The sequence below is a fragment of the Mobula birostris genome, chromosome 17, assembly GCF_030028105.1.
Source record: "Mobula birostris isolate sMobBir1 chromosome 17, sMobBir1.hap1, whole genome shotgun sequence".
Classification (NCBI taxonomy): Eukaryota; Metazoa; Chordata; class Chondrichthyes; order Myliobatiformes; family Myliobatidae; genus Mobula; species Mobula birostris.
This window is the reverse complement of record NC_092386.1, coordinates 3,429,220-3,456,662: the sequence shown is the minus strand read 5'-3', so window position 1 is coordinate 3,456,662 and position 27,443 is coordinate 3,429,220. Positions and strand designations below refer to the sequence as shown.

Sequence of the window (27,443 nt, the reverse complement as noted above, 5' to 3'; positions counted from 1 at the left end):
TGCTGGTTCGATTCACTTCCCCAGGAGAGGCTGCTGGTTCGACTCACTTCCCTCAGAAAGGCTGCTGGTTTGAGTTGCTTCCCCTGGAGAGGCTGCTGGTTCATGTCGCTTCCCTCGGAGAGGCTGCTGGTTCATGTCGCTTCCCTCAGAGAGGCTGCTGGTTCGATTCACTTCCCCCAGAGAGGCTGCTGGTTTGATTCACTTCCCCCAGAGAGGCTGCTAGTTCATGTCGCTTCCCTCAGAGAGGCTGCTGGTTCGATTCACTTCCCCGGAGAGGCTGCTGGTTCAGATTGCTTCCCTCGGAGAGGCTGCTGGTTCGACTCACTTCCCCCAGAGAGGCTGCTGGTTCGATTCACTTCCCTCAGAAAGGCTGCTGGTTTGAGTTGCTTCCCCCGGAGAGGCTGCTGGTTCAAGTTGCTTCCCTCGGAGAGGCTGCTGGTTCATGTCGCTTCCCTCGGAGAGGCTGCTGGTTCGATTCAATTCCCCCAGAGAGGCTGCTGGTTTGAGTTGCTTCCCTCGGAGAGGCTGCTGGTTCATGTCACTTCCCCCAGAGAGGCTGCTGGTTCGATTCACTTCCCCCAGAGAGGCTGCTGGTTCATGTCACTTCCCCCGGAGAGGCTGCTGGTTTGAGTTGCTTCCCTCAGAGAGGCTGCTGGTTCATGTCACTTCCCCCAGAGAGGCTGCTGGTTCATGTCGCTTCCCTCAGAGAGGCTGCTGGTTCGATTCACTTCCCCCGGAGAGGCTGCTGGTTCGAGTTGCTTCCCTTGGAGAGGCTGCTGGTTCGATTCACTTCCCCTGGAGAGGCTGCTGGTTCATGTCACTTCCCTTGGAGAGGCTGCTTGTTCATGTCGCTTCCCCCAGAGAGGCTGCTGGTTCATGTCACTACCCTCGGAGAGGCTGCTGGTTCAAGTTGCTTTCCTCAGAGAGGCTGCTGGTTCGATTCACTTCCCCCAGAGAGGCTGCTGGTTCGATTCACTTCCCCCAGAGAGGCTACTGGTTCATGTCACTTCCCTCAGAGAGGCTGCTGGTTTGAGTTGCTTCCCTCGGAGAGGCTGCTGGTTTGAGTTGCTTCTCTTGGAGAGGCTGCTGGTTCATGTCGCTTCCTTTGGAGAGGCTGCTGGTTCGATTCACTTCCCCCAGAGAGGCTGCTGGTTCATGTCGCTTCCCCCGGAGACTGCTGGTTTGAGTTGCTTCCCTCAGAGAGGCTGCTGGTTCATGTCGCTTCCCCCAGAGAGGCTGCTGGTTCATGTCACTTCCCTCAGAGGCTGCTGGTTTGAGTTGCTTCCCTCGGAGAGGCTGCTGGTTCATGTCGCTTCCCCCGGAGAGGCTGCTGATTTGAGTTGCTTCCCTCAGAGAGGCTGCTGGTTCATGTCGCTTCCCTCAGAGAGGCTGCTGGTTCGATTCACTTCCCCCGGAGAGGCTGCTGGTTCATGTCACTTCCCTTGGAGAGGCTGCTGGTTCATGTCGCTTCCCCCAGAGAGGCTGCTGGTTCATGTCACTTCCCTCGGAGAGGCTGCTGGTTCGAGTTGCTTCCCTCAGAGAGGCTGCTGGTTCATGTCACTTCCCTCAGAGAGGTTGCTGGTTCGATTCACTTGCCCAGAGAGGCTGCTGGTTCATGTCACTTCCCTCAGAGAGGCTGCTGGTTTGAGTTGCTTCCCTCGGAGAGGCTGCTGGTTCATGTCGCTTCCCTCGGAGAGGCTGCTGGTTCGATTTACTTCCCCCGGAGAGGCTGCTGGTTCGAGTTGCTTCCCTTGGAAAGGCTGCTGGTTCATGTCGCTTCCCCCAGAGAGGCTGCTGGTTCGATTCACTTCCCCCGGAGAGGCTGCTGGTTCGAGTTGCTTCCCTCGGAGAGGCTGCTGGTTCGATTCACTTCCCCCGGAGAGGCTGCTGGTTCGAGTTGCTTCCCTCGGAGAGGCTGCTGGTTTGAGTTGCTTCCCTCGGAGAGGCTACTGGTTTGAGTTGCTTCCCTTGGAGAGGCTGCTGGTTCATGTCACTTCCCTCGGAGAGGCTGCTGGTTCGATTCACTTCCCTTGGAGAGGCTGCTGGTTCATGTCACTTCCCTCAGAGAGGCTGCTGGTTCGATTCACTTCCCTTGGAGAGGCTGCTGGTTCATGTCGCTTCCCCCGGAGAGGCTGCTGATTTGAGTTGCTTCCCTCAGAGAGGCTGCTGGTTCATGTCGCTTCCCTCAGAGAGGCTGCTGGTTCGATTCACTTCCCCCGGAGAGGCTGCTGGTTCGAGTGGCTTCCCTTGGAGAGGTTGCTGGTTCGATTCACTTCCCCTGGAGAGGCTGCTGGTTCATGTCACTTCCCTTGGAGAGGCTGCTGGTTCATGTCGCTTCCCCCAGAGAGGCTGCTGGTTCATGTCACTTCCCTCGGAGAGGCTGCTGGTTCGAGTTGCTTCCCTCAGAGAGGCTGCTGGTTCATGTCACTTCCCTCAGAGAGGCTGCTGGTTCGATTCACTTCCCCAGAGAGGCTGCTGGTTCATGTCACTTCCCTCAGAGAGGCTGCTGGTTTGAGTTGCTTCCCTCGGAGAGGCTGCTGGTTCATGTCGCTTCCCTCGGAGAGGCTGCTGGTTCGATTTACTTCCCCTGGAGAGGCTGCTGGTTCGAGTTGCTTCCCTTGGAAAGGATGCTGGTTCATGTCGCTTCCCCCAGAGAGGCTGCTGGTTCGATTCACTTCCCCCGGAGAGGCTGCTGGTTCGAGTTGCTTCCCTCGGAGAGGCTGCTGGTTCGATTCACTTCCCCCGGAGAGGCTGCTGGTTCGAGTTGCTTCCCTCGGAGAGGCTGCTGGTTTGAGTTGCTTCCCTCGGAGAGGCTACTGGTTTGAGTTGCTTCCCTTGGAGAGGCTGCTGGTTCATGTCACTTCCCTCGGAGAGGCTGCTGGTTCGATTCACTTCCCTTGGAGAGGCTGCTGGTTCATGTCACTTCCCTCAGAGAGGCTGCTGGTTCGATACACTTCCCTTGGAGAGGCTGCTGGTTCGAGTTGCTTCCCTCGGAGAGGCTGCTGGTTCATGTCGCTTCCCTCGGAGGGGCTGCTGGTTCGAGTTGCTTCCCTCGGTGAGGCTGCTGGTTCATGACGCTTCCCTCAGAGAGGCTGCTGGTTTGAGTTGCTTCCCTCGGAGAGGCTGCTGGTTTGAGTTGCTTCTCTTGGAGAGGCTGCTGGTTCACGTCGCTTCCCTTGGAGAGGCTGCTGGTTCGATTCACTTCCCCCAGAGAGGCTGCTGGTTCATGTCGCTTCCCCCGGAGACTGCTGGTTTGAGTTGCTTCCCTCAGAGAGTCTGCTGGTTCATGTCGCTTCCCCCAGAGAGGCTGCTGGTTCATGTCACTTCCCTCAGAGGCTGCTGGTTTGAGTTGCTTCCCTCGGAGAGGCTGCTGGTCTGAGTTGCTTCCCTCGGAGAGGCTGCTGGTTCATGTCGCTTCCCCCGGAGACGCTGCTGATTTGAGTTGCTTCCCTCAGAGAGGCTGCTGGTTCATGTCGCTTCCCTCAGAGAGGCTGCTGGTTCAATTCACTTCCCCCGGAGAGGCTGCTGGTTCGAGTGGCTTCCCTTGGAGAGGTTGCTGGTTCGATTCACTTCCCCTGGAGAGGCTGCTGGTTCATGTCACTTCCCTTGGAGAGGCTGCTGGTTCATGTCGCTTCCCCCAGAGAGGCTGCTGGTTCATGTCACTTCCCTCAGAGAGGCTGCTGGTTCGATTCACTTCCCCAGAGAGGCTGCTGGTTCATGTCACTTCCCTCAGAGAGGCTGCTGGTTTGAGTTGCTTCCCTCGGAGAGGCTGCTGGTTCATGTCGCTTCCCTCGGAGAGGCTGCTGGTTCGATTTACTTCCCCCGGAGAGGCTGCTGGTTCGAGTTGCTTCCCTTGGAAAGGCTGCTGGTTCATGTCGCTTCCCCCAGAGAGGCTGCTGGTTCGATTCACTTCCCCCGGAGAGGCTGCTGGTTCGAGTTGCTTCCCTCGGAGAGGCTGCTGGTTCGATTCACTTCCCCCGGAGAGGCTGCTGGTTCGAGTTGCTTCCCTCGGAGAGGCTGCTGGTTTGAGTTGCTTCCCTCGGAGAGGCTACTGGTTTGAGTTGCTTCCCTTGGAGAGGCTGCTGGTTCATGTCACTTCCCTCGGAGAGGCTGCTGGTTCGATTCACTTCCCTTGGAGAGGCTGCTGGTTCATGTCACTTCCCTCAGAGAGGCTGCTGGTTCGATTCACTTCCCTTGGAGAGGCTGCTGGTTCGAGTTGCTTCCCTCGGAGAGGCTGCTGGTTCATGTCGCTTCCCTCGGAGGGGCTGCTGGTTCGATTCACTTCCCTCGGAGGGGCTGCTGGTTTGAGTTGCTTCCCTCGGAGAGGCTGCTGGTTCATGTCGCTTCCCTCGGAGGGGCTGCTGGTTCGAGTTGCTTCCCTCGGAGAGGCTGCCTGTTCGAGTTGCTTCCCTTGGAAGGGCTGCTGGTTCAAAGTCACCGCCATTGGATGGGCTGCTGGTTCACATCGCTGCTCTCAGAGGGGTTGCTAGTTCAAGTTGCTGGCCTTGGAGGGGCGGCTGGTTTGAGTTGCTGCCCTTGGAGGGGCCTCTGAGTCCCAGTGCTCTTGGAGTTATTATTCTGAGATTTATGGATTGGAATGCAGTTCAAACAGTTCACACCAGCCTCTTTCAGTTCTATGTTTTTTTTAAATTACCGATTGGCAGGCTGGGGGTTGGGAGTTTGATGTTGTTGTTGTTGTTGTTTCTCCATGTGGGTGATCTGTTAGTTTTTGTGCAAGGGAGGGGCTGGGGTTTACGAGTTTTTGCTTCTTTTTCTTTTCGTGTGGGGAATTGATGGCTGTTTTCTTTCAACTACTTCTATGGTTTTCAGTATCTTATGGCTAGCTGGAGAAGAGAAATCTCAGAGTTGTATTCTGCATACATACTCCATGATAAAATGAACCTTTGAATCTCTTGAGTTTACAATTTGAATAGTTTGGCTACTTCTTTCATTATTTGTTCCATGTGGATACCAAAAAGATTAAAAACTATTGAAAACTATTTCCTATGGGATTAGCTGATGTATCAAGTGATCTTGAACTGCGCCATAATTTTTCACATTGCTACCATTATCTGGGTATTGCTGAGCCATCAGAACTTTTTACTCATTCCTAACTGGGATTGAAAACACTGAGCGACCGTCTTCCTGATCCATGGCAACTCATATTCTGAGAGATTCCAACATTGTCAAAACAGGAGCAGGTTCAATGTCCAAGCAACCTGCAAAGGGGAGATATACTACCATTTGTCGATGTTGCTTAACTTGATACATACCTGAACACCAGCAGCCTGCATCTTTCCAAATGAAATACTGTAGGTCATTTTTCTCCTTTTAATGGGTAAGGTACTTTTCACTAGTTGTCAAGTTACAAAATCGCACATGAAGAGATGATAAACAGCTTTGAGGTCAGCTGCCACATACAACCTGTAACTGTCCTATGTCCTCCTGCAATTAGACTCCTAGAGACCTGGAACACACAGTACACAAATGGGCCCTTTAGCCCATCTGGTCCATGCCAAACTGTTATTCTGTCTAGTCCCATTGACTCACACCTCGATCATAGCCTCCGAGCCATGTACCTATCCAAATTTCTCAAATGTTGAAATCAAATCCACATCCACTACTTGAGCTGGCATATCATTCCACTCATAACCATATAACAATTACAGCACGGAAACAGGCCATCTCGGCCCTTCTAGTCCGTGCCGAACTCTTATTCTCACGTAGTCCCACCGACCTGCACTCAGCCGATAACCCTCCATTCCTTTCCTGTCCATATAGCTATCCAATTTAACTTTAAACGACAACATCGAACCTGCCTCTACCACTTCTGCTGGAAGCTCATTCCACACAGCTAGCAGTCTGAGTAAAGAAGTTCCCCCTCATGTTACCCCTAAACTTTTGCCCTTTAACTCTCAACTTATGTCCTCTTGTTTGAATCTCCCCCACTCTCAATGGAAAAAACTTCTCTTTGAGTGCAATTGTTCCCCTTAAATATTTCACCTTTCAGCCTTAACCATGACCTCTAGTTGTAGTTTCATACAACCACAGTGAAAAAAGCCTGCTTGCATTAACCCTAGTGATACTCATCATAACTTTGTATACCTTTATCAAATCTCCCCTCATTCTCCTACACTCCAAAGAATAAAGTCCTAGCCTATTCAACCTTTCCTAACATATCAGGTCCTTGACTCCCAGCAACATCCTTGTAAATTTGCAAGTTTCATTATTGATCAGAAGATTTGATTTCTCATGTAACACAGGGTGCATGCCCCTGTTATTGAGAGTTGTTTCCCTATGAGCACACCACATGAGTGCTAATCACATAATCATGGTTCAACATCACAGGGGAGCCACAAACTGGCCATTGGATGAGATCTGTGTGTAGGCAAGTCACCTTCACAGAGGAGATTGATCAAAGATAATTTTTTGTGCTATGATGCTCTAAGCTACACGTTGCGCTTCCATCTATTTTACATTCAAATTTAATTGCATAGTACTTAAAGAAGATAACCTGCATGATTGAATTTCTAGGTCATATTCCTTATATGCACGATGCATAAAAAAGAGCACTATAAATTGGGATGTCAATATTGTACCTTTGTCAGTAAATGGTACTGTTATTGCAAGGGACATTTATATTGTTTATTTTTAATATTTATGTTTTTGAACATAAGCATATTTCACCACAGTAAAATTAAACATGACAGATTATTACATTGAATTATGAGTTAATGATCCGATCTGAGAGGATTTAAAAGTTAACAGCCATGCCAGGTATAGAATATTTCATTAACCCAGTGTCTTCCATTCATTCATGAATGAACACATTATAACTAAAAATACCTGGCAATTCTTGCTGTAATGGGCCATAGACAACTGAAATAGCGGTTTATAACTGCGATGCCATTGATGTGATATACAGGTATATACTTGAAAATATCTTAAATATTCTTTTCTTGGACAAAATATTAACAAGTAGGTGGTAACTGCTTTGCCAAATGAGATATATGATAAAAAGAAACTTCCATCTTTAAAGCAAATGCCTTCACAATAGTAAATATAATCATGGATGAAAGACTCTTACATAGATTTTTATTTCATTTATGAAGAAGAACATTTTTCTCTTATGCTAAAAATCTATATTGCAGTTGTATCTTCGATAAGACTTTATTTCTCTCAATATCAACTAAGCCGAGTTTTTCTATGGGGATTCTTTTTAAAGAGCCTTATAAACACAGGTAAAAGTTTTCACTAAACTTCAAAGGTGTATCTAATAGATAAAAAAAATTCCCATGTCAATCTTTTAAGTCTGCAAGATACAGGTAGATATTCAGCCTTTGGAAACGGTTCAGAATCCTTTTTTTTCTCAAAATTGAGCTGTTAAAGCCCTAATGTATTTCCAATAGGGAACTTATCTATCTTTGGCATCTTGTGTAGAATATCTTCAGGGCCTTCTTGTCCCTGTTCATTTTCTAGTTTCCTTCTGTGCAGAACAGGCAGCTGGTGGCTCTGAGTGAGACACTGTATCAGACATGAAAGGGCTTGAGTGGCAGCAAGAACAATGAATAGAAGTACTGCAGGTATGCACTCCAGTGCACATTGCTATACGTCACCTAAAGCTATATATACAAATAGATATGCACTGTGGTTGAAAACTGCATAAGATACAGTGCATGGCAGAAATTATATGCATTTAAAGCATCTGAAATGGCACATTATTTTCAAAAGTTACAGTAAATTTAGATAAAAGTTGTGTGTTCACCAGCATTTTTTATGTGTGTCATCATTAATATTGTGTTATGTAATAACACACAAAATAGGAGCAGCAGTAGACTACAGTTCCCAGAATTTAGTCCACAATTCTTTAAGCTGAGTCTTGATTGACCTTGATTTCAAAAACACTTTCTGCCTTGAACCAAAAATCTGTCCATCTCAACCCTGGATATTTTCAATGCCTTAATCTGCACTGTGCATTAGAGTCAGAGTCATAGAACACCACAGCACAGAAACAGGCCCTTCAGCCCACCTAGTCTGTCCCATCAACTTGCAACCAGAACATAGCCCTCCATACCCTTCCCATCCATGTACCTATCCAAATTTCTCTTAAATGTTGAAATCAACTTTGAATCTACTACATGCGCTGGCAGCTTGTTCCACACTCTCACCAACCTCTGAGTAAAGAAGTTCCACCTCATGTTCCCCTTAAACATTTCAGCTTTCACCCTCAACTCATGACCTCCAGTTGTAGTCTCACCTAACCTCAGAGGAAAAAGCTTGCTTGTATTTACCCTGTCGAAACCCCTCATAATTTTGTATACCTCTATCAAATTTTCCCTCATTCTCCTCCGCTCCAGCAAATGAAGTCCTAACCTTATTCAACTTTTCCCAATAACTCTGGTTCTCAAGTCCTGGCAACATCCCTGTAAACTTTTTCTGTACTCTTTCAATCTTATTTACATCTTTCCTGAAGGTGACTACTTCAAAGAATCATGACCTACTGTTGGGAGTTCCTCCTCTTCTCCATTTCAAATGGGGAAACTCTTTCTCTGAAACTATATACCCTCCCCAATTTCTAGACTCCTGTGTGAGGGGAAAAATTACTGTCAGCAACTTCCTGTCAAGTGCCTCAGCTGTGGCTGCATCTTCAATGGCTCTGTGGAACAGTCCATGTTCCAAGCCTTCCCAATGTTCTTAATTCTCCCCAACTCTTCCTCTGCTAATGCTCTTCCTCTCAACCCTAATGCTGCTTTATGTACCCATGTCAATTTTGTCAACCTTACCTCCAACTTCCACCCTGCCCTCAAATTCACTTGGCCCATTTCAGACACCACCCTTCTCTTTCTGAATCTCTCTGTCTCCACCTCTGGAGATAAACTGTCAAGTGACATTTTTATAAACCTACTGATTCACATGGTTATATCGTCTGTAAGAATGCCAATCCCTTTTCTCAGTTCCTTCACCTCTACTGCATGTGTTCTCAGGATGCAGCTTTCGTTTCCAGGACATCAGCAATGTCCTCCTTCAAAGAATGGGGTTTCCCTTCCTCCACCATCGATATCGCTCTCACCCACAGCTCCTCAATTTCAAGAACATCTGCACTCACCCCAAATTCCCATCTTAAAAGTGATAGAGTTCCTCTTGTCCTTACCTACCACCCCATGAGTGTTCGCATCCAACACACCAGCCGCCACAACTTCCGCCATCTCCAAAGGGATCTTACCACTAAACATATCCTTACCTCTCCCCTCTCTTTGCTTTCTTCAGGGATCGCTCCCTCCGTGATTCCTTGTCCATTCATCCCTCCCCACTAATCTCCCTCTTGCCGCTTGTCTCTGTAAGCTGCCAAAGTGCTGCACTAGCCATACACTTCTTCCCTCACCTCCACTCAGGGCCCCAAACAGTCCTTCCAGGTGAGGCAACGCTTAACCTGCTAGGAACATCTATTGTGTCCAGTGTTCCCAATGCGGTCTCCTCTACATTAGTGAGACCTGTTGTACATTGGGGGACAGCTTTGTAGAGCACTTCCGCACAATCCACCAAACATTTTCATTCTGATTCCCATTCCTGTTCTGATATGTTGGTCCATGGCCTCCTCTTGTGCTACGATGAGGCCACCCCAGGGTGGAGGAACAACATCATATATTCCATGTAGGTAGCCTCCAACCTGATGGCATGAATATTGATTTCTCCTTCCAGTAACAAAAATTTTCTCTCTCCCTCCCCTATTCTTCTATCCCCACTCTGGTCTCTTATCTCTTCTCACCTGCCTATCACCTCCCCCCTTGGTCCCCTCCTCCTTCCCTTTCTCTTATAAAAAGGTCCACTCTCCTCTCCTATAAAATTCCTTCCTCTTCAGCCCTTTACCTTTCCTACCCACTTGGCTTCACCTATCACCTTCCAGCTATCCTCCTCCCACTCCCTCTAACTTCTCTTTCAGGCATCTTCCCCCTTCCTTTCCAGACCTGAAGAAGGGTCTTGGCCCAAAATGCAACTGCTTATCCATTTCTACAGATGCTACCTGACCTGCTGAGTTCTTCCAGAATTTTGAGTATGTAACTTCATGCCAACTCGATCTTTCACTTCCCTCCTACATACCCCTCCATCTTTCTGTCATCGAAAAGTTTCCAAAGGCATCTGCTTCTACCACCACCACTCCCCTTGTAATCAAAGTAAAGTTTTAATTCGGCTTTGTTACTTTATTTACTAGGACACCCAGATCAGGGTGTAATGATCGGTAGAGTAGTGGTTAGCACAACACTTTACAGTGCCAGCTGTAAGCTTTGGGTTTAATTGCCATTGTTGTCTGTAAGGGATCTATACATTCTTCTTGTGACCACGTGGGTTTCCTCCTGTGTTCCACAGACCCGTGGATTAGGGTCAATACATTGTGGGCATGCTGTTAGCCTCAGAACCATGCCAACAGTTGCAAGCTATCCAGCACAGTCCTCACTGATTTGATTTGGTGCGAAGATGCATTTCACTGTATGTTTCTCAGTCAATCTTTAAAAAATCTTTCTTCCCCTCATATAAACAAACACACTGCCAAGCTATTCTTCCTATCTTCCTGTTCATGTTGTTTAATTAATAATATTGTCAGCATAAAAAAGTTAGCGATGTCAGCTGTGGTTCAGAGAGTAGCACTCACACCTCTCAGTAAAGGAGCAATGAGTTTGAATTGGATATCTAGGATATGATTCCGATGTATTACTGAATATACTTAGTGGCCACTTTATTAGGTACAGGAATGGAGCCTGGTGCGGTCTTCTGCTGTTGTAGCCCATCCACTTCAAGGTTTAACATGGTGCTCAGATGTTCCCATTGCATTCAGAGATGCTCTTCTGCACAGCACTGTTATAATGTGTAGTTACTTCAGTTACTGTCACCTTCCTGTCAGCTTGAACCAGTCTGACCATTTTCCTCTCACTTCTCTCATTAACAAAGCATTTTCTCCCGCAGAACTGCTGCTCATTATGTTTTTGATTTTTGTTTCTCGCACCATTCTCTGTAAACTCTAGAGACTACTGTATGTGAAAATCCCGGGAGTGCAGCAGTTTCTGAGATGCTCAAACTGCCCTGTCTGGCACCAACAATCATTCTACGGTCAAAGTCACTTAGATCACATTCTTTCCCCATTCTGATGTTTGGTCTGAACAACAACTGAAACTCTTGACCAAGCCTGTCTGCTTTCATGCACTGAGTTGCTACCACAAGACTGGTTGATTAGATGTTCGCATTAATGAGCAGGTGTATAGGTGCACCTAATAAAGTGGCCACTGGGTGTACACTACATTTTTAAGGGTTTTCTACCGGGTGTAATGTTAAATTGAGAATCCATCTTCTCTTTCAGATGGGAGTAAAAGATCCCAGGGTCCTATGTTGGAGCAGTAAGGAAGCAAACTAAAGCGTCCTGGAAAATAGTCATCACTCAAACATCATTTGAAGGATGTGACTATCTGGTCTTATCACACTGATATTTACGAGAGATTGTGTGTCTTTCTATGTTATGACATTTCTGCACTTCAAATACCTTTCATCAGCTGTCAAACACTTTGGAACTTCCTAAGTATATAAATATGTATCTTTTCTTTATCTAGCCAAGCAAAATAAATACTCTATCGGATGAAAATCTTTACTCTAGTTATTAGCTTCAGTTAATGTTGACTTTTCAGAAGAATTCATCGATAGTCCATTACATTACAGAAGTCAACTACAAAAGCTCTATGATTACAGAGACAGGAATAAAATGACTTACAAGGGTAACAGAACAAAAGTCAGGTAAGTTTGTGTATGGTAAATAATGTTACCCATGATTAAGTTAAGGCCAAGATAATTCTAAAAGGTATTATTTATCGCCACTTTGTACCTTCTCCTTTATTGACTGGTAATATATAGAAATGTGCCTCTGGACTTCAGGAGTATAGTCAGGCTTTCATCAGAGCTGGGCTAGTCAGGAGCTGGACCCAGAGAGACAGTATTCCCCACATTAAAAAAATCTGACTTTGATTTTCCATCCACAACAAAAAATAATTGCTTATTTCTATGTTCCTTCTCTCAGTTGTGATCGTGTTATTAATGTTTATTCTAGTAAGACCACTCCGACGATGAACAACTAATTTTTCTTATTACTTATGTTTCCTACATACTTTTATTTCTAACATAGCCTTCTTCCTTGTCTGCAAGATAAAGTTCTAAGAATACCTGAATTATTAAATTATTTTAATGACATCATTAATGAACGAATTCTTACTTGAGCCTGTTTCCACACCTCTTGATGGGTGTGTGGTCCTATTTATAAAATTTATGCACATTGAATTGAATTTTTGTTTCGTTTTCTTAAGCAGCGATTAGCAATCCCTAAAACCTTCTCATTTCATATCACGAGTATCTTCACTATTACTAATATGCTTAAAATACTTTGTTCCACATATGAGTAGCTTGGCACCTGCTTCATGAAAAATAGCCAATTACCATTCAGAGTCTCTAATTTTCTTATTCAATTAATATGCTCCAGAGCTTTCCAATTTAATAGCAAACTACTTCACAGTTAGCTTTCTGATTAATCATTGCCCATCTGCAAACCGTCAAAAAGCTTGGTGGAACAAATTTGTGTACTTTAGAATGTAAGCTTAGCAAATCAAACCTGGTTTGCTATGTGCTGTGCCAATCCTATTTACACTTTGTCTGCTCCACTCTTGTGTTAATGATACAGAAATAACGTTACTGTAAAGATCTTTTGTCATTATTCAAGCAAAATCCTGCAGTCTGAAAGCACCTCTCGAAGAAATGGATCTAACACTCAAATCCTTTTTGACATTATTCATATAAAAACTTGTTTCGTGATCTGTTAGGCATTTTTATTCATAGATCTAAGTTATTTAGAGCCATTAACTGCAATGCGATGGTTTCGACAATACAAGAAGTAAAGAGAAAAAGACATTATAATTTATCGTGAAGTCCTGAAGTCTGAGGGGCGATCTTATAGAAAGTTTATAACATTACGAGAGTCATAGATAGGGTGATGGTCAGAATCATTTTCCCAGGGTAGAAATGTCAAATTTCTTGAGGATTTGCATAAATCCTGATGAAGCGTCTCAGCCCAAAACGTCTACTGTTCATTAATTTTCATGGATGCTGCCTAACCTGCTGAGTTCCTCCAGCATTTTGTGTGTGCTGTTTATAATTTACAATTGAATTTTGTTCCAAGCATCAATAATATTGAAAGAAAGTAAAGTCCATAGCAAAAAAAATGAACTGTAAAATTAAAGCCAAGGATTAAATCGCTTTTTTTTGAATTCTGGAATTCTCTGAGAGGTAGTTTTACTTCTATCAACTAAGTGATTCCAGCAACATGGAACATACCTACCAGCCAATGCATCTTCAAACAATTTAGGAACTGCTTCTTCCCCTTCGCCATCAGGTTTCTGATTGGACAATGAACACATGAACACTATTTCATTATATTTTGCTCTCTTTTTGCACTACTTATTTAATTTATATCTGTGTTTTGTACTGTAATTTATAGTACATTTTAATGTATTGACTGTACTGCTGCTGCAAAACAACAAATTTTGTGACATATATCAGTGATAGTAATCTTGATTCTGATTCTGATATCAGTTGCTAGATACTTGTCTGTAGAACATTAAACATAGAACGCAGAACAGTATAACACTGGTACCGGCCCTTTACCCCACCATGTTTGTGCCGAACATGATGCTAAATTGATCCCTATCCATTCCCTCCATGTTGAAACACTACTATTGTGTGTTTTCCACTGCTATACCTAGTAGTCCATTGCAGGCCCCTACCACTCTGTGGTAATAACAACTTGCTATGTATACCTCCTTTAAATATTAAGGCGCACACTGAGGTGACCCTCTCACCTTAAATGCATGTCCTCTTATACAAAGTTCAAAGTACATTTATGTCACCATATACTATCCTGAGATTCATTTTCTTGCAGACAATAACAGTAAGTACAAGAAACACAATAGAATCAATGAAGGACAAACATGAGAAAATATGCAATTGCTAGAAATCCAAAGTAACACATACAAAATGCTGGAGAAATGCTGCAGGTCAGGCAGCATCTATGAAAAAAATTGAACAGTTGATGTTTCGGACTGAGACCCTTCATCGGCACTGGGGAAAAAAGTAATGCTATTTCTATCCTGGGAAAATGATTTTGACCACTTACCGTACCTATGATTCTCATAATTTTATAAACTTTTATCAGGTGTACCCCCAGCCTCCAATAGCCTGGAGTAAACAACCCAAGTGTTTCCAACCCGTCCTTCCAGCTCTAATCCAGGCAGAAACCTGATAAAGCTCTTCTACAACTTTTCCAAAACATTCACATTCTTCTTGTTACTGGGTGACCAGAAATGAATGCAATATGCCAAGTACTATCTCAAAGTCTTATATAGCTGTAATATGATTTCCATCTGTCATCTCTCTGCCCATATCTTCGGACTGTGTTGGTCGTTGATGCAAATGACATACAGTATTTCACCATATGTTTCGATGTATATGTGATAAAAATGTAGCAAATCATTGTTTAACACATATCTCCATATGGCCTTGCTAGTATTTGAATAATATACCTGCCAGTCTCCACCCCATCAGAAGCTAATGCTTCTTACTAATGCAAGAAAGAAATCTTCTCCAAATGGGTTTGACTATATTTACTAATACAAGTCAGTCTAGTGGATTGCATTTTATTTATTTCTTTAGAGATACAGAGCGGAATTGGCCCCTCTGGCCCTTCGAGCCAAACCGCCCAGAAACCGCCAATTTTAACTCTAGCTTAATCACAGGACAATTTACAATGACCAATTAACCTAATGACTAGTATGTCTCTGGAATGTGGGAGGAAACCAGAGCACCCAGAGAAAACCCATGCGTTCCACGAGGAGGATGTAGAAACTCCTTACAGAGGATGCTGAGACTGAACTCTGAACTCCAGTACCCAGAGCTGTAATAGTGTTGCACTAACCGTTACCATGGTGCTCGGTGTATAACGGGGTTCCATAATACTTCTTTGTGCAAAGGACAGTACACACCTATTTCTCAGGAGTTTGACAGAGATGAGATTATGACCCAGCTTTCTTCTCAACATGGAAAGAGGGCAAAGAGCCTCTCCCAGAAATTTTCCTTGTGCTGGTGGGGAATTTTGACTGGGATAGCGGCAGTTAAGGATATGCAAGACTCTTCCAAGTGGAGTGTGAATCAAATAGGCTTCTAGTGGTGAGGAGGGGTGAAATCTGGAAGAGGAGTTATTTCTTCATGTTGCTCAGAGAGTGCCTGTACTGCTTCTGAGTGTAGTAGTTGCGTTAGCATGTAAGTAGAAGATGCTAATGAGATTTTACTTGGTGAAGGAGAAACTGTTCTTGAACAGAGACAGAACAACCCGTAGGCTGTGAGGGATTTGTTTCAGGGCAAGTACAGAAGAGTATTATCACAGATTCATACTTCGCCAAAAGATGAAATACCTGTACATGAATGCCTGAAGGTTGATGTTCACTTGAAGGTTAAAACTGGGCTACATCAAGGGAAGCAAACTTTGAATTCAAACAGTTAGGTCTGTATCAGTAACACAAGGGATTCTGTAGATGCTGGAAATCTGAAGTAACACACCCAAAATGCTGGAGGAACTCAGCAGGTCAGGCAGCATCTATGGAAATGAATAAACATATGACATTTTGGGCTGAGGCCCTTCATCAGGAATGGAAAGGAAGAGGGCAGAAGGCAGAATAAGAAAGTGGAGGTGGGGAGAGGGGAAGAAATGCAAGATGGCAGAGGGGGATACAACAAGAAGCTGGGAGGGGATAAATAGAAGAGGTAAAGGCTGAAAAAGAACACTGAAAAGTTGACTGATTATTCTTCTAGATAGATGCTGCTTGACCTGCTGAGTTCCTCTGTTTTTTTCTGTGTGTGTAGGCCTGTATCAAGCTTTCACAGTTCAAAATTGAAAGCAACATAGGTTACAAAGTAACAAAGTTTCACAGGGAAACTTTTCAGCTTAATCACATAAAGGGTAATCAGGTAGAATCCAGCATCACCTGTCATGGAAACATTTGACTTCCATTCCATCCCAGAACAAAAATCAGGCAGCATTAATAATGCTTTGCTAAATTATAGACCCTTCAGGTAGGTGAAGATCCACCCCTGTTCCCTAACCTGCCTGCCCGCGTGGATATGAAAACGCTTATTATTTTGACACTTTCTTGTCAGTTTGTATGTTGCAATGTATCAGTGCACTTCAAATCAAGTGTCTTTGCGGATTAGAATCTGAGCCTAACTACCAGCTAATGGGGAGACCACAAGAGTACAGGGAGATGTCATGTTTTATTAGGCCAGCCCAACTATACTTAATGGGTCACATTACACGAGACTCTCAATGCCATCTAGTGGCTCCATGGTGCTGCAATACTACAGCTGACATCGTTTTTAATATTTTATTGATTATTAATATGATTGCATCATAAACTATTTATATAATTCAATTAATCATAATGAATAACAAAAATCAGCACATCCAAAAGTACAATTTCATATTTATACAGTGATACTGGCTGTTGTGTTCATTAAATTATATGGATCATTATTAGACTGCTCAGGTTTGATAATTCTACTTTATTTATGCGCTGTACTGTTTTAAATCTTGGCACTTTTATCTTTAACATGTTACTTTGGCCACTGCTGTTGACATGGCGTTTTCTCCCCAGCATTTTGGTATTTCAGAACATCGTGCAATCGCCCTGGGGAGAGCTCCTGGTGTAATAATTACAGGAAGTGGATATGGAAGAGTCACATGAACACGTTATTAAATTTTCAGTGTTCTTCGTGATTTAACTTATTTGGAGGAAGGTGAAAATGCAATGAGTAGTGGCTATCCTTGGCAATCAGACAGGTCAAAATGTGTAAACGTAAAATGAAATCTGTGGGGTCTCCACTACATGGAAGATAATGTGGCAATGAAGGATGACTCAAACAACAGGAATTCTGCAGATGCTGGAAATTCAAGCAACACACATAAAAGTTGCTGGTGAACGCAGCAGGCCAGGCAGCATCTCTAGGAAGAGGTACAGTCGACGTTTCAGGCCGAGACCCTTCGTCAGGACTAACTGAAGGAAGAGTGAGTAAGGGATTTGAAAGTTGGAGGGGGAGGGGGAGGGGGAGATCCAAAATGATAGGAGAAGACAGGAGGGGGAGGGATGGAGCCAAGAGCTGGACAGGTGATAGGCAAAAGGGATACGAGAGGATCATGGGACAGCAGGTCCGGGAAGAATGACAAGGAGGTGGGGGGGAACCCAGAGGATGGGCAAGGGGTATATTCAGAGGGACAGAGGGAGAAAAAGGAGAGTGAGAGAAAGAATGTGTGCATAAAAATAAGTAACAGATGGGGTACGAGGGGGAGGTGGGGCCTTAGCGGAAGTTAGAGAAGTCTATGTTCATACCATCAGGTTGGAGGCTACCCAGATGGAATATAAGGTGTTGCTCCTCTAACCTGAGTGTGGCTTCATCTTTACAGCAGAGGAGGCCGTGGATAGACATGTCAGAATGGGAATGGGATGTGGAATTAAAATGTGTGGCCACTGGGAGATTCTGCTTTCTCTGGCGGACAGAGCGTAGATGTTCAGCAAAGCGGTCTCCCAGTCTGCATCGGGTCTCGCCAATATATAAAAGGCCACATCGGGAGCACTGGACGCAGTATATCACCCCAGTCGACTCACAGGTGAAGTGTTGCCTCACCTGGAAGGACTGTTTGGGGCCCTGAATGGTGGTAAGGGAGGAAGTGTAAGGGCATGTGTAGCACTTGTTCCGCTTACATGGATAAGTGCCAGGAGGGAGATCAGTGGGGAGGGATGGGGGGGACGAATGGACAAGAGAGTTGCGTAGGGAGCGATCCCTGCGGAATGCAGAGAGAGGGGGGGAGGGAAAGATGTGCTTAGTGGTGGGATCCCGTTGGAGGTGGCGGAAGTTACAGAGAATAATATGTTGGACCCGGAGGCTGGTGGGGTGGTAGGTGAGGACCAGGGGAACCCTATTCCTAGTGGGGTGGCAGGAGGATGGAGTGAGAGCAGATGTACGTGAAATGGGGGAGATGTGTTTAAGAGCAGAGTTGATAGTGGAGGAAGGGAAGCCCCTTTCTTTAAAAAAGGAAGACATCTCCTTCGTCCTAGAATGAAAAGCCTCATCCTGAGAGGAATTGCGAGAAGGGGATGTCGTTTTTGCAAGAGACAGGGTGAGAAGAGGAATAGTCCAGATAGCTGTGAGAGTCAGTAGGCTTATAGTAGACATCATTGGATAAGCTGTCTCCAGAGACAGAGACAGAAAGATCTAGAAAGGGGAGGGAGGTGTCGGAAATGGACCAGGTAAACTTGAGGGCAGGGTGAAAGTTGGAGGCAAAGTTAATAAAGTCAACGAGTTCTGCATGCGTGCAGGAAGCAGCGCCAATGTAGTTGTCGATGTAGCGAAGGAAAAGTGGGGGACAGATACCAGAATAGGCACGGAACATAGATTGTTCCACAAAGCCAACAAAAAGGCAGGCATAGCTAGGACCCATACGGGTGCCCATAGCTACACCTTTAGTTTGGAGGAAGTGGGAGGAGCCGAAGGAGAAATTATTAAGAGTAAGGACTAATTCCGCTAGACGGAGCAGAGTGGTGGTAGAGGGGAACTGATTAGGTCTGGAATCCAAAAAGAAGCGTAGAGCTTTGAGACCTTCCTGATGGGGGATGGAAGTATATAGGGACTGGACATCCATGGTGAAAATAAAGCGGTGGGGGCCAGGGAATTTAAAATCACCGAAAAGTTTAAGAGCGTGAGAAGTGTTATGAACATAGGTCGGAAGGGATTGAACAAGGGGGGATAAAACCGTGTCGAGGTATGCAGAAACGAGTTCGGTGGGGCAGGAGCAAGCTGAGACAATAGGTCGGCCAGGACAGGCAGGTTTGTGGATCTTGAGTAGGAGGTAGAAACGGGAAGTGCGGGGTGTGGGAACTATAAGGTTGGTAGCAGTGGATGGGAGATCCCCTGAGCGGATAAAGTCGGTGATGGTGTGGGAGACAATGGCCTGGTGCTCCTTAGTGGGGTCACGATCGAGGGGTAAATAAGAAGAGGTATCCGCGAGTTGTCGCTGTGCCTCGGCAAGGTAGAGGTCAGTACGCCAGACTACAACAGCACACTGGTGGGATTAGCTGCTCTTCCTTAGAATTAGTTTATTACCATAGAGCTCCAGGACACTCTCCTTGCTACATGTACTGGCACAACATTCCTTCCTGCCTTCCTTTTTCATTTTGATTACTTTCCCCAATGTTCAGAGAATTAAATGTAATATTCTGAAACAAGCTATATGGCCCATTTCTTTCAGACTGGTGTTTATACTGTACTTCACATAAACTGAAAAGAGTTTCACCTGCAACACAAAAACTGAAAATATCAAAAACATCCATCAGATCAGGTAGCCTCTGTGGAGAGAGAGTCAGAGTCACTATTTCAGGTGAATGGCCCTTCACCAAACTGTTCTGATAAAAAGTCACTGATCTCCGAAACATTTCTTTGTTTTTGTTTCAGTTTTAGGTTTTCAGCATCTGCAGGTTTTGTTTCAATGTTTTTCATCTCTAATTGTTTCTTCTCTAGCAGGCCTCGATCTCCATCGATTCTCTACACCCGCATATATGCATTAAGACTTGCCTAAGACACATCAGTGCCACCTACATAATTACATTCACAGTTGTTACTGCCAAGGATGACATCTGTTGTATTTCCTCGAGCGATCGTGAAAAGGTGGCAGGTAGATGTTGAACCAAGTAGTGAAGTTGTTCCAAAACCTTTAGTTAGAACATAGAACAGTACAGGCCCTTCGGCCCACAATGTTGTTCTGATCCTTTAACCTACTCCACGATCAATCTAACCCTTCCCACCTACATAGTCCTCCATTTTTCTTTCATCCATTTGCCTATTTAAGAGTCTTTTGAAAGTTCCTAATGAATCTGCCTCTACCACCACCCGGGGAATGTGTTCCACATGTCGACCCCTCTCTGTGCCAAGAACTTATCTCTGACATAGGTCATAGGGAGAATACAGTGCCTCTTTTCAGACAGTGCAAGAATTGGAAGCCTGATCACTGATTGCTGGCGCTGTAAAGTGCTGCCTCACCCATATACTACTGTGCTGGCTTGTATCAAGAGACTGCTTTCTCTTGGATGTTGTCAAGCTTTCACTATCATTGGATGCAAAATATCCTGACTTAGACTGTAAGACCAGAACATCAACCCCATCACTCAGGGCATGCCCTCTTCTCATTGCTACCATCAGGGAGGAGGTAAGGAGCCTGAAGACACATACTAATGTTTCAGGAACAGCTTCTTCCCCTTTGCTATCAGATTTCTGAATGGACACTGAACCCATGAGCACGACCTCAGGATTCTTTCCTGACTCTTTTTGCACTGCTTAATTTATTATTTTTTATATACTGCTAGGGTGGTGGGGTGGAGATACGTCTTTGCCAAAGGTGGTGTAAGGCGCTTCTGCCCTCCGCTACCTGTGGTCACCTTTGGGCAAGGTGTAGGATCTGCTTAGCAACCTCCCCCCCCACCCCCCACTGCCCCGATCAGGGTCACGTGAAGCCATGAGAGCAGGTGGTGGATGGTCATATGAGCAGCTGGTGCATATCATAAGTCCTGGTTATGTGACCTCTGATTGCAGGCAGGCAATCTCTGAAAAGTATTGATAATGGCTGGGGTCACCCATCTTGTAAAGTCACAGCCCAGAGGAAGGTAATGGCAAACTAGTTCTGTAGAAAAACTTGCCAATAACAGTCATGGTCAAATATCATGATTGCCCATGTCATACGACATGACACATAATGAACGAAAGAATGCGCTGCTGCTGCAAAACAACAAATATCACAGCGTATGCCAGTGATATTAAATCTGCTTCTGATTCTGATTGCGAAGACCGTGAGACGTAGGAGCAGAAATGGGCCATTCAGCCCATCAAGTTTGCTCCAATTTGCTCACACAGCTGCCTTGTCTTTGTGTCTGGTCAATGACACCTCAGGATATCAACAAAGGTACTGTAACTGAATGCCTGTGGGAATGGTTACATACCCTGTTATTGAATAAGTTCATTTTCTAGCACTTTTGCGGCAATGAGTATTATTTTAAAGATTAAAGATAAAGATTAGCTTTATTTGTCACCTGTACAGTACATCGAAATATCAAAACATACATTGAAATGCATTGTTTGTATTAACAACCAACACAGTCTGAGACATACTGTGGGAGAGGGTAACCCACCAGTGCCACCAGGCTCTTACGCTTCTGGCACCAACATAGCACGTCCACACGAACAAACCCTCACCCATACATCTTTGGAATGTGGGACGAACCCACATGGTCACGGGGTGAATGTACAAACTCTTTACACACAGCGGTGGGAACTGAACCCGAATCTGGTTCTTTAAAGCATTGCACTAACAGCTATGCTACCGTAATGTTTAACAGCCCAACCCTTGTCCTGGTTTTTCTGTAGGCTGGCTGTTTTATTTTTTGAACAGTGCTAATGGAAGTGAACAAGAACATCAGAACTTTTGGTCTGCTGGTATAAAAAATGTCATTAATACTGACGACCAGCGTAGGACATGATTGTGAGCAGCTCCTCCTGGGAGATTCTAAAGCCTAGATGATTAGTTTCTAACAAGCAATTTCCTTTTTGCTAAGTATGACTCCGGTCCCTGAAAGGTATTCCTGCTGATTCCCAAAGACTTTCATTTTTCTCAAGCTCCTTAATGCTTTTGGTCTCATGGGGTCCTGATGTTAAGGACAGTTACTCTCACTTTTGTTCGTTTGTCACTGTTTGGCAAGGCTGTAATGAAGTCTGGAGCCTGGAGGTTCAGGAAGAACTCAAACAATGGATCAGTGAGCAGATTATTGGAGACTAAGTGTTGCTTGAAAGCAACGTTGACATCTATACTGCTTTTAGTTGGCATGACATATTTAGAGGTGGTGGTGGTGGTGGTGGGGGGGGATGGATTTTCCACTCTGTCAGGTAAACAGAATTAATGTAGCTGTACTAAGGAAAACTGTTTAAAGACACAGTTATTTGACAAACATCGCTTCCTCTAACTTCTTGCAATTTCTCCACCCTACCCCTCCTCTCTTTTCCCATTTCCTTTTCTAGCTTCCCTCTGACCCCATTCTCTTCACCTCGCCTGCCTATCACCTCGTACTGGTACCCCTCCTTCTCCTTTTCTCCCAAGGTCCACTCTCCTCCCCTAAAAGATTCCTTCTTCATCAACTCTTTACCTCTTCATATTTGTCACCTCAGCTTTTCTTTTCATCCCCCCTCCTGGCACCCAGCTACCTTCCCCCTCACCTGGCCTCACCTATCACCTGCCACCTTGTACTCCTTGTCCTCCCCCCACCCTTCTTCTTCTTCTTCTGGCTTCTACCTCCTTCCTTCCCAGGCCTGATGAAGAACCTTGGCGCAAACATTGGCTCTTTATTCCTCTCCACAGATGCTGCCTGATATGCTGAGCTCCTCCAGCACTTTGCATGTCCTACTCTGGTTTTCCAGCATCTGCAGAATCACTTGTATTTATGATCGTAGAGCATATGTCTTCAGAGTTGAACTGGAATACTGCTTTTGTTGACCCAGTGTACTCATCTCAAAGATATGTGTGTTGGGAGGTGAATTGATGACTTTAACTTGCTCCCAATGTAAATGAGTGGTTGCTGATAGAAATGAGGAGGCATGATGGTAATGTGGGAAGTATAAAATAGGTCAGGGTAGAGTTAATGTAAAAATAATTGCTTAATTACCAGCTCAACTCGGTGGGCTGAATGGCTTGTTTTCTCTGCGTCCCTCTATGACTTTATCAGCCCTAGGTTCAAAGCTCTCTTTTGACTGCTGCAGAATATACACTAGAATGGTGAAGGAAAAGTTTGGGATAGTGGTGAAAGACATTACCACTCCATGTGGGATAGTGGTGAAAGACATTACCACTCCATGTGACACTGAATTCCATGTTCTCACCAATCCGCCACCATCTAGGCCAAGCTCTCTTTCCCCTACTGCAGTCAGGATGAAGGTTCAGGAGCCTCAGGACTCATAACACCAGGTTCAGGAAAGTTACTACCCCTCAACCATCAAGCTTTTGAACCAGAGGGGATAACTTCCCTCAACTTCAGTCAAATGATTACTGAACTGTTCCCACAACCTGTGGGCTCACTTTCAAGGACGTTTCATCTCATGTTCTTGATATTTCTTTCTTTCATTTTTTTTCTATTTGTATTTGTACAATTTGTTGTCTTTTGCACATTGGTTGCTTGTCCATCCTATTGGGTATGGTCTTTCACTGATTCTATTGTGTTTGTTGTATTTACAGAGAATGCCCACAAGAAAATTAATCTCAGGATTGTATATGGTGATATCTATGTACTTTGATAGTAAATTACTTTGAACTTCAGAAATTCTCCATCAAGTAGCCAGGCTAGCACTACCAAACAAGTGACTATTGCATTTGTGGCAAACAGAGGGCTGCAGATATGCAGCTGAAGCTGTGATGCTCCATGTGTGGAAAACACGTGGACTGGAGAATCATTTCTACAAATAGTGCACAGAAAAATGGACATCATATTCAGATTCATTTATTTATCACATGTACATTGAAACATACAGTGACCTGCCCCTAAACCCTAATCTGATCCCTAACTTCTCTCACTGACCTCAAACCCAAAAAAAAAACCAAGTCTATGCCATGACCTTGCCAGAGACTGCAGCTCTAGACAACAGACAATAGGTGCAGGAGTAGGCCATTCGGCCCTTTGAGCCAGCACCGCCATTCACTGTGATCATGGCTGATCATCCACTATCAGTATCCAGTTCCTGCCTTATCCCCATATCCTTTGATTCCACTATCTTTAAGAGCTCTATCCATCTCTCTTTTGAAAGCATCCAGAGACTTGGCCTCCGCAGCCTTCTGGGGCAGAGCATTCCATATATCCACCACTCTCTGGGTGAAAAAGTTTTTCCTCAACTCCGTTCTAAATGGCCTACCCCTAATTCTTAAACTGTGGCCTCTGGTTCTGGACTCACCCATCAGTGGAAACATGCTTCCTGCCTGCAGAGTGTCCAATCCCTTAATAATCTTATATGTTTCAATAAGATCCCCTCTCAGCCTCCTAAATTCCAGAGTATACAAGCCCAGTCGCTCCAATCTTTCAACATATGACAGTCCCGCCATCCTGGGAATTAACCTTGTGAACCTACGCTGCACTCCCTCAATAGCAAGAATGTCCTTCCTCAAATTTGGAGACCATCTTGACCCGAAACTCCATGGAGCAGATAAGACAAGCTCATATTCAGCTCTCAGATGAAAACCATGAAGGAACACCTAGTGGACATATCAACACCAGCACATTGGTGCAAGGAAAACCAGTAAAATTGAGGTGGTTCAATTAAAACCAAAGAGTCATGTGCTAAGGATAAGCCACAAGAGCAGATTGAAATCAGCTGTGGATGTTCTCCGGAAGCATGAACCCAAAGAATCGAGAAAGTTATGATTGCATTTCATTGTGGTAAGCAGTAAGTCAGACTTAAAATCAGAAGTAGTACAGATCCAGATCTGCATCTGGAATAAATAAATATAATCACGATGGGATACATGAGGTCAAAAGAAAACTGGCACATTGCCTCCACAGAAGTAGCAACGAAGTTCCAGATAGACAGATAGCTCCAGTGCCTCCCCCCCATCAGCTAGGAAGTACAGGAGCCTGAAGATCCACACTCAACGATTCAGGAACAACTTCTTACCCTCCATTAATAGAATTCTGAGTGGTTCTTGAATCCATGAACAACTTGCATTACTTATTTTGTAATATACTGAAGAAAGCTGGACTTTGCACATCTATACTCAGGTCATTCTATGGATGTGCAGTAGAGAACATCCTGACGAGCTATATAATTGATTGGTACGGAAACTGCACTACGGTGGTCAGGGAGGCCCGAAAATGGTTTGTCAATATTGCCCAACACATGATAGTATACCTGCTATCAAGGACATACATACAGAAAGGTGCCAGGAAAGGACCAGTACCATCATGAAGAATCTGATCCTTCTCCCATCAGGAGAAGCCTACGTGGCATCCACACCAGGACCACCAGATTCATAAACAGTTCTTTCCCCAAGCAGTAAGGCTGATCAACACCTCCACTCACTAACTCTACCACAACTGTATATTTCCCGTCAGTCACCTTTTCTAAAATCTAGCATCACTTTATAGACATACACTCAGTCAATATATTTTAACTGTCAAGCCTTTATATTTATTCTGTGTTTTCTTATTATTATTGTGTTCCTTATCTTTGTTATTTTGTGCTGCTTTTTACTTGGAGTAACAATTATTTTGTTCTCCTTTACAATTGTGTACAGCAGATGACATTAAACAATCTGGAATCTAGAACCTTATTGTAATTATATGACTTTGCATTCTGCCACTGTCACAAAACTACAAACTTCACATCATCTAAGACGCCGATAATAAACCCAGTTCTGATTCAGTGACCATCGGATGCTTGATAAATGGTACGCTCTTTCTCAAGACTACCACAATGGTATTCAGTGCCATAACTACAACCTCTTACTCGATGTCAGCAAGACCAAGGAGCTGATTATTGACTTGAGGAGGAGGAAACCGGAAGTCCATGAGTCAGTCCTTGTCGGAGCATCAGATGGGGAGAGGGTCAGCAACTTTAAATTCCTCGGTGTTATCATTTCAGAGGACCTGTCGTGAGCCCAGCACATAAGTGCAATTATGAAGAAAGGACTGTAGCACCTCTACTTCCGTACGAGTTTGTGAAGACTTGGCATTCTTCTAAAACTCTGACAACTTCTATAGATGTATAGTGGAGAGTATACTGACTACCTGCATCACAACCTGGTCTGGAAACACCAATGCCCTTGAATAGAAAATCCTACAAAAAGCAGTGGATATGGCCACCATTATGGGTAAAGCCTTCCCTACCATTGAGTATATCTACAAAGAATGCTCAAATAAATTTGCTGACGATACAACCATTGTTGGTAGAAACTCAGATGGTGACAAGAGAGTGTACAGGAGTGAGGTATGCCAACTAGTGGAGTGGTGTCGCAGCAACAACCTGGCACTCAACGTCAGTAAGTTAAAAGAGCTGATTGTGGACTTCAGGAAGGATAAGACAAAGGAACACATACCAATCCTCATAGAGGGATCAGAAGTGGAGAGAGTGAGCAATTTCAAGTTCCCGGGTATCAAGATCACTGAGGATCTAACCTGGTCTCAACATATCAATGCAGTTATAAAGAAGGCATGACAGCGGCTATACTTCATTACGAGTTTGAAGAGATTTAGTATGTCAACAAATACACTCAAAAACTTCTATAGATGTACCATGGAGAGCATTCTGACAGGCTGAATCACTCTCTAGTATGGAGGGGCTACTGCACAGGACCAAAAGAAGGTGCAGAGGGTTGTAAATTTAGTCAGCTCCATCTTGGGTACCAGCCTACAAGGTACCCAGGACATCTTCAATGAGTGTTGTCTCAGGAAGGCAGCGTCCATTATTAAGGACCTGCATCACCCGGGGCATGCACTTTTCTCACTGTTACCATCAGGTAGGAGATACAGAAGCCTGAAGGCACACACTCAGCGATTCAGGAACAGCTTCTTCCCCTCTGCCATCCGATTACTAAATGGACATTGAAACCTTGAACCCTCACTTTTAAAATCTGTATTATTTCTGTTTTTTGCACAATTTTTAATCTATTCAATATATGTATATTGTAATTGATTTGTTTATTTATTATTATTATTATATTTTGTTTTTTTTCTTCTATATTATATATTCATTGAACTGCTGCTGCTAAGGTAACAAATTTCACGACACAGGCCGGTGATAATAAACTTGATTCTGATTCTGAATGCTGTTGCAGGAAAGCAGCAACCATCATCAGGGACCCCCACTACCCAGATCATGCTTTCTTCTTGCTGCTGCCATCAGGAAGAAAGTATAGGAGCCTCAGGATTCACACCACCAGGCTCAGGAATGGTTATTACCCCTCAACCATCAGGCTCTTGAACCAGAGTGGATAACTTCACTCACCCCAACGCTGAACTGTTCCTACAACTTATAGACTCACTTTCAAGGGCTCTTCATCTCATGTTCTCAGTACTTACTGCGTATTGATTGATTGATTGATTATTTCTTTCTTTTTGTATTTGCACATTTTGCACTTTCGTTGTATGCCCAGTTAGCGTGGTCTTTCACTGATTCTGTTATGGATGTATTCAGTACGTCCACAAGAAAATGAATCTCAGGGTTGTATTTGGTGATAATAAATTTAAGTTGAACTTTGAACAATATCATTCAACATGACTGAAATGAACATACAT

The 27,443-nt window shown here is 44.4% G+C and overlaps 1 protein-coding gene across 7 annotated transcripts in view; it reads right to left on the bottom strand.

The window, feature by feature from the left end:
* arb2a (ARB2 cotranscriptional regulator A) overlaps positions 1–27,443 on the bottom strand; it is a 521,656-nt gene that overhangs the window by 103,144 nt on the left and 391,069 nt on the right. The window contains exon 11 of one of the 7 annotated variants that reach the window (XR_011889469.1): positions 13,367–13,424. The exons of the other annotated variants lie outside the window; for them this stretch is intronic. The gene's annotated coding sequence lies outside the window, so the exon portion shown is untranslated. The remainder of the gene's footprint in view (positions 1–13,366; positions 13,425–27,443) is intronic. 7 annotated transcript variants of the gene reach the window in all.